Here is a 10783-nt window from a genome sequence, read left to right as displayed (position 1 = left end):
GATGATTTCTCCTCATCTTTCCTCGTTTCTCTCGCCGAGCGCTGTCAGATGGCTGATGAGCCGTGGAGCGAGCCCTGACCCTTCGAGCCGCCGCTGCCATTATATACAAGTGCGGAGATAATGAAGCATCCATGCTAATGTGGAGGAGAGGGTTTCGTTAGATCATCCGCTCTTCGGGGTCAAGACCAAACGGCAACCGAGACGCCCGCCTGAACCGACAACCGCTCGGAAAGACGTACGGATTACATCGTGTCCGTCTGCGCGAACCGCAATGATCTCGACATTGGAAATAAACGTCGCGACAACCAATAAACCCACATCTCCAGCCACAACTTTGAGAACGCGTGGCTCGAAATGGCGTCCATTCGATTCCGAGCGGCGTGTTGGATAATAAGCGTCCGAAAGCGTTTTGGAAAGACTTGCGACGTACAAAACATCTTATTTCCTCCTCACATATAAAAGAGCAGCCGAAATGATTGGGCCATTATTGAAAGAGACCGTCGTGAGACTAACGTACGTGGTAAAGTGTCGTTAAAGGGGACTCGATCATAAAAGTGCCGGATGAGGACGTTTATACACACAAACGCATCGACACTGTTCATTTGGAGGGATCTGGGATTGACTTCAGGTTTGGAGACGAAAAATTTGGTCGATGCTGATGTGGATGGCTAGATAGAAGGATGGCCGTTATTACGCCGATATTTATACAATTCTCATCAAAAAAGACGTATATTCTCACTGCGCTCACTAAACTGTAGTCAGGGGTTTTTCAACTGCCAAAGCATTTTAAACTTGCTTAATTTGGTACGTTTTAAACAGAGTTTTTGCATTAAACTCAATTAACCGCACAAAGAAAAATACAGTAAAATTTACCAAAAGACAAATAAAATAGATTTTAAAAAAGTATTTTTAAACTGATTATTTTCACAACTGTACAAAGTAAATTAAACGTTTTAGAAAAATACTAACTATTAGAAGATTTATCAGTCTCTCTTTAAAAAAAATAAAATACAGAAAATACTGACCAAACCTCTTCTATTTAGCCAACTGCAGAGTTATCTGCCAATATGATGACCTCTAAACCAATAAATCAGCTGATACTTGGTTAGTTTATAAAAAATGCAAACATAAAACACGCATTATCTATCAAAAAGATCCAAGATATCAACCGTTGCAATCACCCTTAGAACAACCAAAGGTCAACTAATGTTTTGGATCATCACAACCAAAAACTCAAGAAAATAGCCAACACTCTCTTATCCACGGACTAAAAATATATTGAAAAGAGTCTTAAAAAGAGAGATTAAAAAGTAGATTAAAAAATGCACATAGGGTGTGAAAAACCAGCTCCACATTTATCAGCCAATACGATCATCTTTAAAATAATCAGATATCGGCTGATATACTGGTTTATTGCAATTTGAAAAAACAAACAAACAGATAAATAAAAAAAGTTATGAAAACATGCACTATTTATCAACAAAATCCGCAACCGTGTTTAAAAACTAACATTACGTACAAAAAAAATATCCAATGTGACCACCTTCAAAACAACCAAAAATCACGTAAAATCCTAAAAATTCAAGGACAATTCTAAAACTCATTTAAAACAGACCGCATTCACTACCCGCTGAAAACGGCCCATAAAACCTGTTTTGTTTAACCAACTGTGCCACTTTTGGCCACTACGATCACCTCTAAAATAATCAGACCCATTGGTTTATAGTCAAAGCTACCGATAAATGAAAAAAAAACCCCAATCTGCTCACACTTGATATAATAAGAGCTGATAATTGCTTGATAATGTATTGCAGATATTATGTGTATAAGTACAATCTAAAACAAGTGCATTGTACCAAACGTAAGTACCTAAGCCTTCCTAATACGAAGTGGGGCTAGATTTTCTCGACACAGCATATCGTTCCATCAATGCACAAGCTACATCTTAGTTCACGAGGACAGCCTGCATCTCATGTACTACACGTACATGAACACGAGCGCCTCACACACACACACACACACACACACACCTCTACAGCAGATGTCATTGATTAAATCTGATAGGCAGGCCCATTAGCGCTCTGATATTATATATCTGTCAGCGGTGACACAACTGAACGCACGCTTGCAGAATGATCATATCATAGTAGATTTGCGCTAAAACGAAGGTCAAATGGCGTATGTGTAAAATAACAGTAATAAACAGCCAGCTCAGAACCGCCAGTGTGGGATGAAACGTAAAACGCTGCTATAAGAACTGCTCAAAATCACAAAACCAATGATTGAAATCAACATCGTTCCTAAACGGGACGCGTTTCCAAGCTGCACAGAATGAAAAAGTAGAAGACATTGATTTTATGTCAGGAACTGATTATAGAATATGAACATTTGAGTTTGTTTTTGTTTTTTTCAGCTAATTTAGTCACAAAATATATAATATTTGTTGGGTTTTTTTCTGTAATTTGTAATTTAGTTTTAATATTAGGTTATTAGAATAGTCGATAACATGTATGTGACATTATTAACAAATTATATGTAACAAATAAATGCAGATGTTTTAACATTTTACAAAAAAAAAAATATATTTTTTACATTTTTGTTACCAAACCAAAATTGTATTTTTATCAACTAAATAAAAAAATAATTTGGGAGGAAAGTCAGTAATAATATTTACATATAGAAAGATTATAAAGACGATTACTGTGCTCAATAAAACCAAAAATAGGCTTTAATACAAAAATATAAAAAAATGTTCATATTAATTTTCTGTGATGCATTACATCCATATGTGCAACTAGGCTTTTAACCTCAGTACAAACGTAACCAGTCTTAACTAACGCTCTTATTTGTGTGTATCACGTTTGAGCTTTTTACCCAGAAATCTCTATTTTCTCTAGCTTGAATAAAACAGCTCCAGATGTCGTGACTATTTCAGGTCCGCATGCCCCACAATTCTCCTCCTTTTAACCTTACGTTCACCCTCTCCTCTGCAGTCGACTGAAGGTTAATTAGTCGCCAACCTGAAAGCAATATCAACTTCTCCGATTCATGCGGCCCAGCAACACTGACAAATGCTCCTTATGCCTCCGTGACTAATAAACCCCCGTCCCTGGACACCAGCCAGAAAACTGCAATTCCCAGAAGCCCTTGCTGACCTGTCTTTAATGGTGCAAAAGCAATTAGCCCCAGCTAAGTGAAGCGGTTGTGTTTCCACAGCGGTCGTGCCAGCTTGCAGAGCCCCTGGAGAAAGTTGTTCCTGTTTTTTATTAATTACACTTGATCTCAGCTCTCTAAATCCAATTATACCTTCCCAAACTCCCTCTCAACGCAGAGTAAATAATTATTTTTTTATAATTATTTCAGATTATTTTATGCGATTTTCTATGAGAATGCATGTAAAGATTTTAAATTATTAAAATTATAAAAATTAGTCATCAAAGTTATTTAGCTGTTATTTAATTATTTTCTAATATATATATATATATATATATATCTTTTAATCATATTCTAGTACTAAACTTATTGTCATAGTTGTCCCTTGCCTCTGAAACGCTTCCCATTTTAGCTGAAATCACCAATTCCTCCAGCTGACTCACATAGAACTCACTTTTCACAATACAAATAATTACTGATGAATAAAATTAATTTCTGCTGTAGTATTCTTGTGAACACCATTTCATGTTAGGTTTAATGCTGCAACAATCTGTACACAGAATATCATCAAAATAAATAGATGCAGAACCCCGTGACGGTGTTAGTACTCACTTGTGGCCCCGATGCCGAGTTGTAAAGTGCTGCGGTCTTTGGTCAGTCCGTTGGTTTTGGGGCTGGCTGTAGGGGCGACCGTCGCCACCGCTCTGGGCGCTCTCTTCCCAGGCACCTTCACCGTCGTCCGCAGCAAGTCGATTTCTTTACCGTGGACGTTCTGCATGTAGTCCTGAAAAATGTAACGTTGTGTAGTTTTAGATCTAGGCCGGGAAAAATGTAAAGTGTGTAGACACACTGAGAATGAGGCTGTAAAAGACAGAATCTATTCAGTAAGTTTCAAAATTAAACAAGTTCCAACTCAGTTCAATATTAAAAAGGAAGAAACGACACTACTTTAGAACACTATTTCAGACTCATTTTTAGATGAATGCAAATAGAACTGGTGCAGGAATTGTTAATAAATTTCACAAAGCAACTGCAAGTGATGCACTGAATTAAGCATTACATTTGTTCTGAATATATATATATATATATATATATATATATATATATATATATATATATATATATATATATATATATTCTTGTAAAAAGTATTGCAATCATTTTACAGGGTACCTGGAAGAATACTTGTAATAATTTTTTCTTGTTTGATATCTCTAAAGGTTTTAGGTATTTATGTGTTTTTTTAGCATGTTTAAGTCTTTACTAAAAATGTAAGTTCTAGATTTTACGTATGTTCTAACATTTCTATCTTTCGTTTTTAAATTGAGACATATTTTCAATATTTTGAAAATGAACAGCATACAAATGTTTTTTTTTTTTTTTTTTTTTTTTACGTTTTTCAAGAAAATTGACTATTTTTTTAAAACACTTCCTGCCTCAGCCTGTCACTAATGTAAAGTACCTAATGTGTCGCTTTTTTGTAAACATTTGTGAAATCTACTATAGATTTCCAAGAGGAAACTGTGTATAACTGTCAGCACTTTTACCATTCGCTAAAAAAAATAAATAAAAAAACACCACCAACTTAGACTTAAATCAGACAACGTGCAAATACGCGCGCATCTATAACCTAAATGATGAGACTTTTACATCTCTTCTAAACCAAACACAGCAGCTTTGGACAATCGAAGCAGCACCGGGGCCCATGCAAATCACGCTGCCGAAGATTAGCGAAATTAGCATTAATGACCGCGAGCGTACTCATTCCCATTTAAACCGGGCTATTCCATTTTCATGGGAGTTTGTTAAGCCAAGGTGCAAATCACCCTGCTCAGCACAAAAGAGGCGAGCAGAGATTTCGGCCTCGGAAGTCTCCCGCCAACTCCTCTTCACTTTTATTGCGCCCCATAAAGCACTAATTTCTTCAAAAGCCTCAGTACTAATTACCCAGTGAGCGCTCTCTGGAATTAACAGCCAGTTTGAGGCGCAGAAAGCTATTAAGATGTGTGATTAAGCCATATTCAATTAGTTTCTACAAACAATTTAATTGATGTAGCAGACAGAATTAACAGAAGGGGATTGTGGGATAGCTGCCCGTCTTTCTCGTTGAGCTAAACGAGTGGTCCACAGGTGTCCAAACCCAAACGTCTCTAACGATTACGACGCCCGTGGCATCGTGTGCCTATTAAACACATCGCTGGCATGAGATGCGCATTACATCGCTAATAAACGTGAGTTTGGCCGAGGTACTAATTTCGGTCATAGTCCGCGGAGGCCGATAAACGCGTCTCGTGTAACGCATCTCGCACGGTCAAGGTACGCCACTTCTCCGGTGGATCTTAATTAGGAGGCCCTTATTAATTACTAACCTGCGTTAAAAGCGCGAGAACAAAGATAGGCGTATGCAAATGAGGGGAGAAGGGACGTGTGAGAAAGCCGGAGAAGCGGAGAGAGGGGATTTTCGGAGGTATTAAGAAGACGCGGGGGTTCTGACAGAGATGAATGTCCCGCGTGAAAAAAACGCTGGATTTCCCGCACCGAGCGCCGTAAGAAACCGGAGAGCAGCTGACCGGTCCGGCTCTCGTCTGCGCTACCGGAAACCTAGAAAGCACCCCAGAAAGAGCAAAGATTCGCTCACACCGAACCTGACTGGGAGGCATTCAAAGGAAATTTCATTAAAACCCGCGCCAACGTTCTGCCACGTCAACGGCGTAATCGATTTCATGGCGTTTTTAACTGGAATGCGATGCTATGCAAAAGTGTCAAAGTGTTCGCTGATAGCTTGGCAGAAGAAAAGAAAAAAAAAGAAAAATTCACTCACTATACATCACCAGTTAAATATTATTTCCCCATCCTCACAAAGTGACAGCAAAATACCATTTACACACCATTTGAACTCAAAATCATGCAAGTTGTTAGTCATTTGAGAAAATCTATGTTCCACTCTTATCCTGGACTCCATCAAAGCAGTGAAATATCGAAGAACATTTATATTTCGTCCTTCAGCAGCCAATCTACGAGACTTCCAAATGGCTAGTTTGGCTTGTCCCATGATAAAATTGGCTAAGGTACACTCTTGACTGTGTGCTTTTGAATATTTACATCCAAAAACAAACAATGTCTTGCTAAAAACAAAGCCCAAACCTCCAATTAGTCTCTCGAGCAGTGTAAACATTGGAGCTAATCTAAAACACTCAGTAAAAGCATGGAAAACAGATTCAGATAAGGAACAGAAATAACAGGATGGAGAAACATTCAAATTAAATTTGGAAACATGAGAATTAGTGGGCAGAGTACAATGTAACAGCCTCCACTGTAGATCCCCAGAACGTTTAGGAAGAGGGCCCTTGTACAAAATCCTCCAAGATGGAGAAAGCTCAGCAGGGACTGTTAAAAATTCCCTCCATTTTGTGTCACTTCTATCTTTAATTTGTTCAAAGTAAACTGTCTTAACACATATATGATAGAGGTCTCTCTTTCCGGCCACCTGAAAATCAAGCTCTTGCAGCTTATTAAAGGACAGTAACTTCCCTTCCTGGTCGTCATATAAAAAACTAACATTGGGAGACACAAGTAACTTGGGAAAAGAAACTCTGGATGGACCCCCTAACAGAAAACAGTTAATAAACAGGAGAAGCGTGGAGGGAAGAGCTGCTTTCAGCCCACCTATGAGCCGTTCTACAGTTCTAACTGACTTAAAACCAGTCTGACTGCAGATGTCTACCACTGACCTCCATACCTTTGAAGAAGTATCAACTAAATCTGAAAGTTTATTCATTCCTTTTTCCATAAAACATTTTACAAGTGCTTTAGAAGAGTCAGTATTGTAGTCCAGTAGAGAGTTACAGAACAGTGGTTCTTCCAGACCAAAATGATAGCTCTCATCTCTACCAAATTTAAAAATAGACCAAGAATTTAAAACAGAGTTATAAAACATTACATCTGTTGAAAAGTTACTGCTAAAAGAAGACATTAAAAACAACTGCCTATCGAGACCAAAATGACCAAAAGTCCTGAGCAGGGCTAATCCAAATGAAACCCACGGCCTACAGACCACAGGGTAGAGTAAAGTTTGGACAGTCTTTAGCCTGAGAGATTAAACCTTTGCTACCAAATCAATCAGCCCTTGTCCCCCTTCGTTAACTGGTAAGTGAAGATATGCAGGAGGAAACCAGTGATAGCCATCCCAAAAGAAGTCAACAAACATTTTCTGTAAGCGCTGCAATAAAGCTTTTGGTGGATCAAGAACACTTACGCGATGCCACATCATAGAGGCTGCCAGGTTGTTAATAATAAGCACTCTGCCTCTATAAGATAATTGAGGCAGAATCCACCTCCATCTATTTAGCCGACCGGAAATTTTCTCAAAAAAAACCATCCCAGTTTTTCTGAATAAACTGATCAGTCCCGAGAAAGACCCCCAACACTTTAAACCCATCCAGACTCCAGGAACAGTTCTGAGGAAGTGCTGGGGGGCCTCCATTCTCCCAATCACCCAATAAAAAGGAGGCACTCTTCTGCCAGTTAATTCGGGATGAGGAAGCTTTCTGATAGATCTCCAGGGACTCACTTAAGTTCACAACGTCCCGAGCAGATCTAATAAAAACAGTAACATCATCAGCATAGGCGCTCAGTTTGACAGTCATTGAATCTGAAGTGTAAGGAAACACTGAAGATATACCACACAGCTTGTTTCTCAATAGTACCAATAAAGGTTCAATTGCAATAGCATACAGGATTCCTGAGAGGCCACACCCTTGCCGTATGCCTCTACTTACTCTGAAAGGCCTCGTAAGCATACCATTAATCTTTAACATGCTATACGTGTCTGTATACAGCAGTTTAATATAAGAAATGATAGAAGGTCCAAAACCAAAAGCCTCAAGACATTTAAAAAGGAAAGCGTGATCAACCCGGTCAAAGGCCTTCTCCTGGTCCAGGGAAAGAAAACCAATGTCCAGCTTATGTACCCTGGCAAAAGAAATCAAGTCACGAATTAAAAAAAGATTATCAAAAATAGTCCGTTCAGGAATGCAATACGATTGATCCACATGAATGACTGAAGAAATATACAGTTTGATTCTGTTGGTTAGAGACTTTGAAAGTAACTTATAGTCTATTCCAAGTAAAGAGACTGGACGCCAGCATCTGATATCCTCAAGGTCTCCTTTTTTAGGTAACAGGGCGATTACCGCTCTCTGTAGACTCACTGGTAATGTGCCTCTCTCAAGACACTCCATGAACACAGAAAACAAGTCTGTTCCAATAACATGCCAAAATTGTTTATAAAACTCAGCACTAAGTCCATCTAGGCCTGGGGCCTTTCCAGAAGACAGTCCTTGAACGGCTATAGAGAGTTCATCTAAAGTCAATGGCTCGTCCAGCTTAGATTTATCTCCATCTGAAAGGTGAGGTAAATCCTGTAAAAGAGAATCCGCCATGTCGTCATTGCAGGGTTCCGCTCTGTAGAGATCCTCATAAAAGACAGTGCATGCGAAATAATTCCATGTGCATCAGTAACTTCTTCTTCCCCAGGGAAGTTTCAAACAACTTAGGACACTTCTATCCAGGGTCTTCTTCTCCATTTTGAAAAAAAAGCTGTAGGAGCATCCATACTGTTAAAAGTTTGAAATCTTGCACGAATCAGCATTTTCTGGGCTCTTCCCTCTAAGAGGTTGTGTAAAAGAATCTTGCTGTGCTCAAAAACCTCTGTGGCAGTCTCAATGTCCCCCCATGTCGTGTTTAGCCGACGTATTTCTTGTTCAAGTTGTTCCATCTTATTGTCCAAAAAACTTTTATTGTAAGCGGAGTAACTCTGGCAAAAAAGTTTAATTTGAACTTTGCCAATGTCCCACCACTGACTCAGGGACTTAAACTGTCCTTTTCTCTCTCTCCAGATCTCCCAGAAAGCAGTGAAAGAACTAACAAAGTTGTGATCTAGCAATAATTTATTGTTAAATTTCCAGTATGAAAGTTTCAAAGTGTTAATAGAAGTTGTAACATCGATAGAGAGAAAATGGTGATCAGACAGAGAAGTAGGAAAAATACAGCTGTTATAGAATTTATCTCTTTGGTTTTTCCGTACATAGATCCTATCTAGTCTAGCCCCAGAAATCATGTTGCAGTTCACTTTCAACCAAGTGTATTGCCTAACCTGAGGAAAAGATTCTCTCCAAACATCTACAAGATTATGATAAGTGATCAATGATCGAAGTGTGTCTGCTGAGCAACTATGTGGTTCTTCATGGTTTCTATCCAAAGTGTGATCTAAGGTGCAGTTAAAATCTCCGGCCACAACAATAATCCTATCCTGAGGAACAACACTCAACGCAACTTCAAGTTTCTTGAAAAAGGTTACACGTTCAGCCCCAATATTGGGAGCATACACATTAACAAATGAAAATTGAGTACCACGAATAGTTATATCAACCCTCAGTAAACGGCCAGACACCAGCTCAAAAACACTTACAGGTTGTTCCTTAAATTCAGGTGCAAGTAGAATAGCAACCCCTGCACTGACACTGGAGCCATGACTCAAAATAGCCTGACCCATCCATTCACTCAACCACTGTGTCTGATTAGTGTTATCTGTGTGTGTTTCCTACAGAAACACCACACTTGAGCTCTTTATCATAATATAACCAAAAAGACGAGCTCTTTTTACTGCATCACGACATCCATTAATATTCAATGAGCTAAACCTCAAGGGTGCCATAGAAATAAATACAAAAAACACTCAGTAATACTGAACCACAGGGCCAGGGGTGTCTAGACCACAACCAATCCATATTCATTTTTTTTCTTGTGAATGTAACACACTTCTAACATTACTGAGAAGCTTCTTGAGCCGGTACCGTTTAGGTTTGTCAAATTCATCGAAAGTGGCTTTTCTCATTGCCAGTTTACAGGACATCAAAAACAATTCCAAATCGGGGAAATAAGACTCAATTTTTTGGCTTACGAAGTCCTTTTGTAACATCAAGAAAGTGATTGATCTGTTGAAGAGAATAAAGCTTGGTCTTACCTCCAGAGGCAGGTTCTGAATCCATCCCATTATTATCCATTAGCTCAATGTCCTCGTAGTCATTGTCAGATTCCTCAATTTGCCCCTTTAAATCTAATCATTCCTGAGATGAAATGTCATCTGGAATGATGGGGTCATCGGTTACAGTACTTTTGTTTTCATTAGTTTGTTGAAGCGAATCGGCAGGCACGAGCTGCGAGCGCCCCAAGCTCGTCCCTGTATGCGGGTCAGCGGGCGTCTGACTCGGGCCGGCCGCCTCCTCCACAGCCGCTACGGGGTTGCGTTCAGAGGGCGCCGGCAGCGGTCTCTCCGCAGACGGATCATCCGGCACAGAGGCGCCCGGCCGCTGCAGTTCTGACGCCACAGCGGCGCAGCAGGATCCGCACCGGCCTCCGCGCTTTTCTCCGCATCAGCGAGCTGAGCCGTGTCCGCGCTCGCCGCTGGCCTTTCGCGATTTGGGCAAGTCTGCCTGACATGTCCAAAATCACCACAGACAAAACATCTCATGGACTCAGAACTAATAAAAATAGTGTAATCTTTGCCATCGATGGTTAATTTTGCTGACAAGTTTAAAGGATCACTTTGAGCGTTCAGAATCATGAAGGT

The 10783-nt window shown here is 39.6% G+C and overlaps 1 long non-coding RNA gene across 1 annotated transcript in view; it reads right to left on the bottom strand.

Annotated features, from left to right (window-relative positions):
• Positions 1-3885: 3885 nt before the first annotated feature.
• LOC122335675 overlaps positions 3886-10783 on the bottom strand; it is a 20682-nt gene continuing 13784 nt past the window's right edge. The window contains exon 4 of the long non-coding RNA XR_006248994.1: positions 3886-3937. This is a non-coding gene — a long non-coding RNA (uncharacterized LOC122335675). The remainder of the gene's footprint in view (positions 3938-10783) is intronic.

Source organism: Puntigrus tetrazona, chromosome 3 (genome assembly GCF_018831695.1).
Source record: "Puntigrus tetrazona isolate hp1 chromosome 3, ASM1883169v1, whole genome shotgun sequence".
Classification (NCBI taxonomy): domain Eukaryota; kingdom Metazoa; phylum Chordata; class Actinopteri; order Cypriniformes; family Cyprinidae; genus Puntigrus; species Puntigrus tetrazona.
This window is presented reverse-complemented; position numbering and strand designations above follow the sequence as displayed.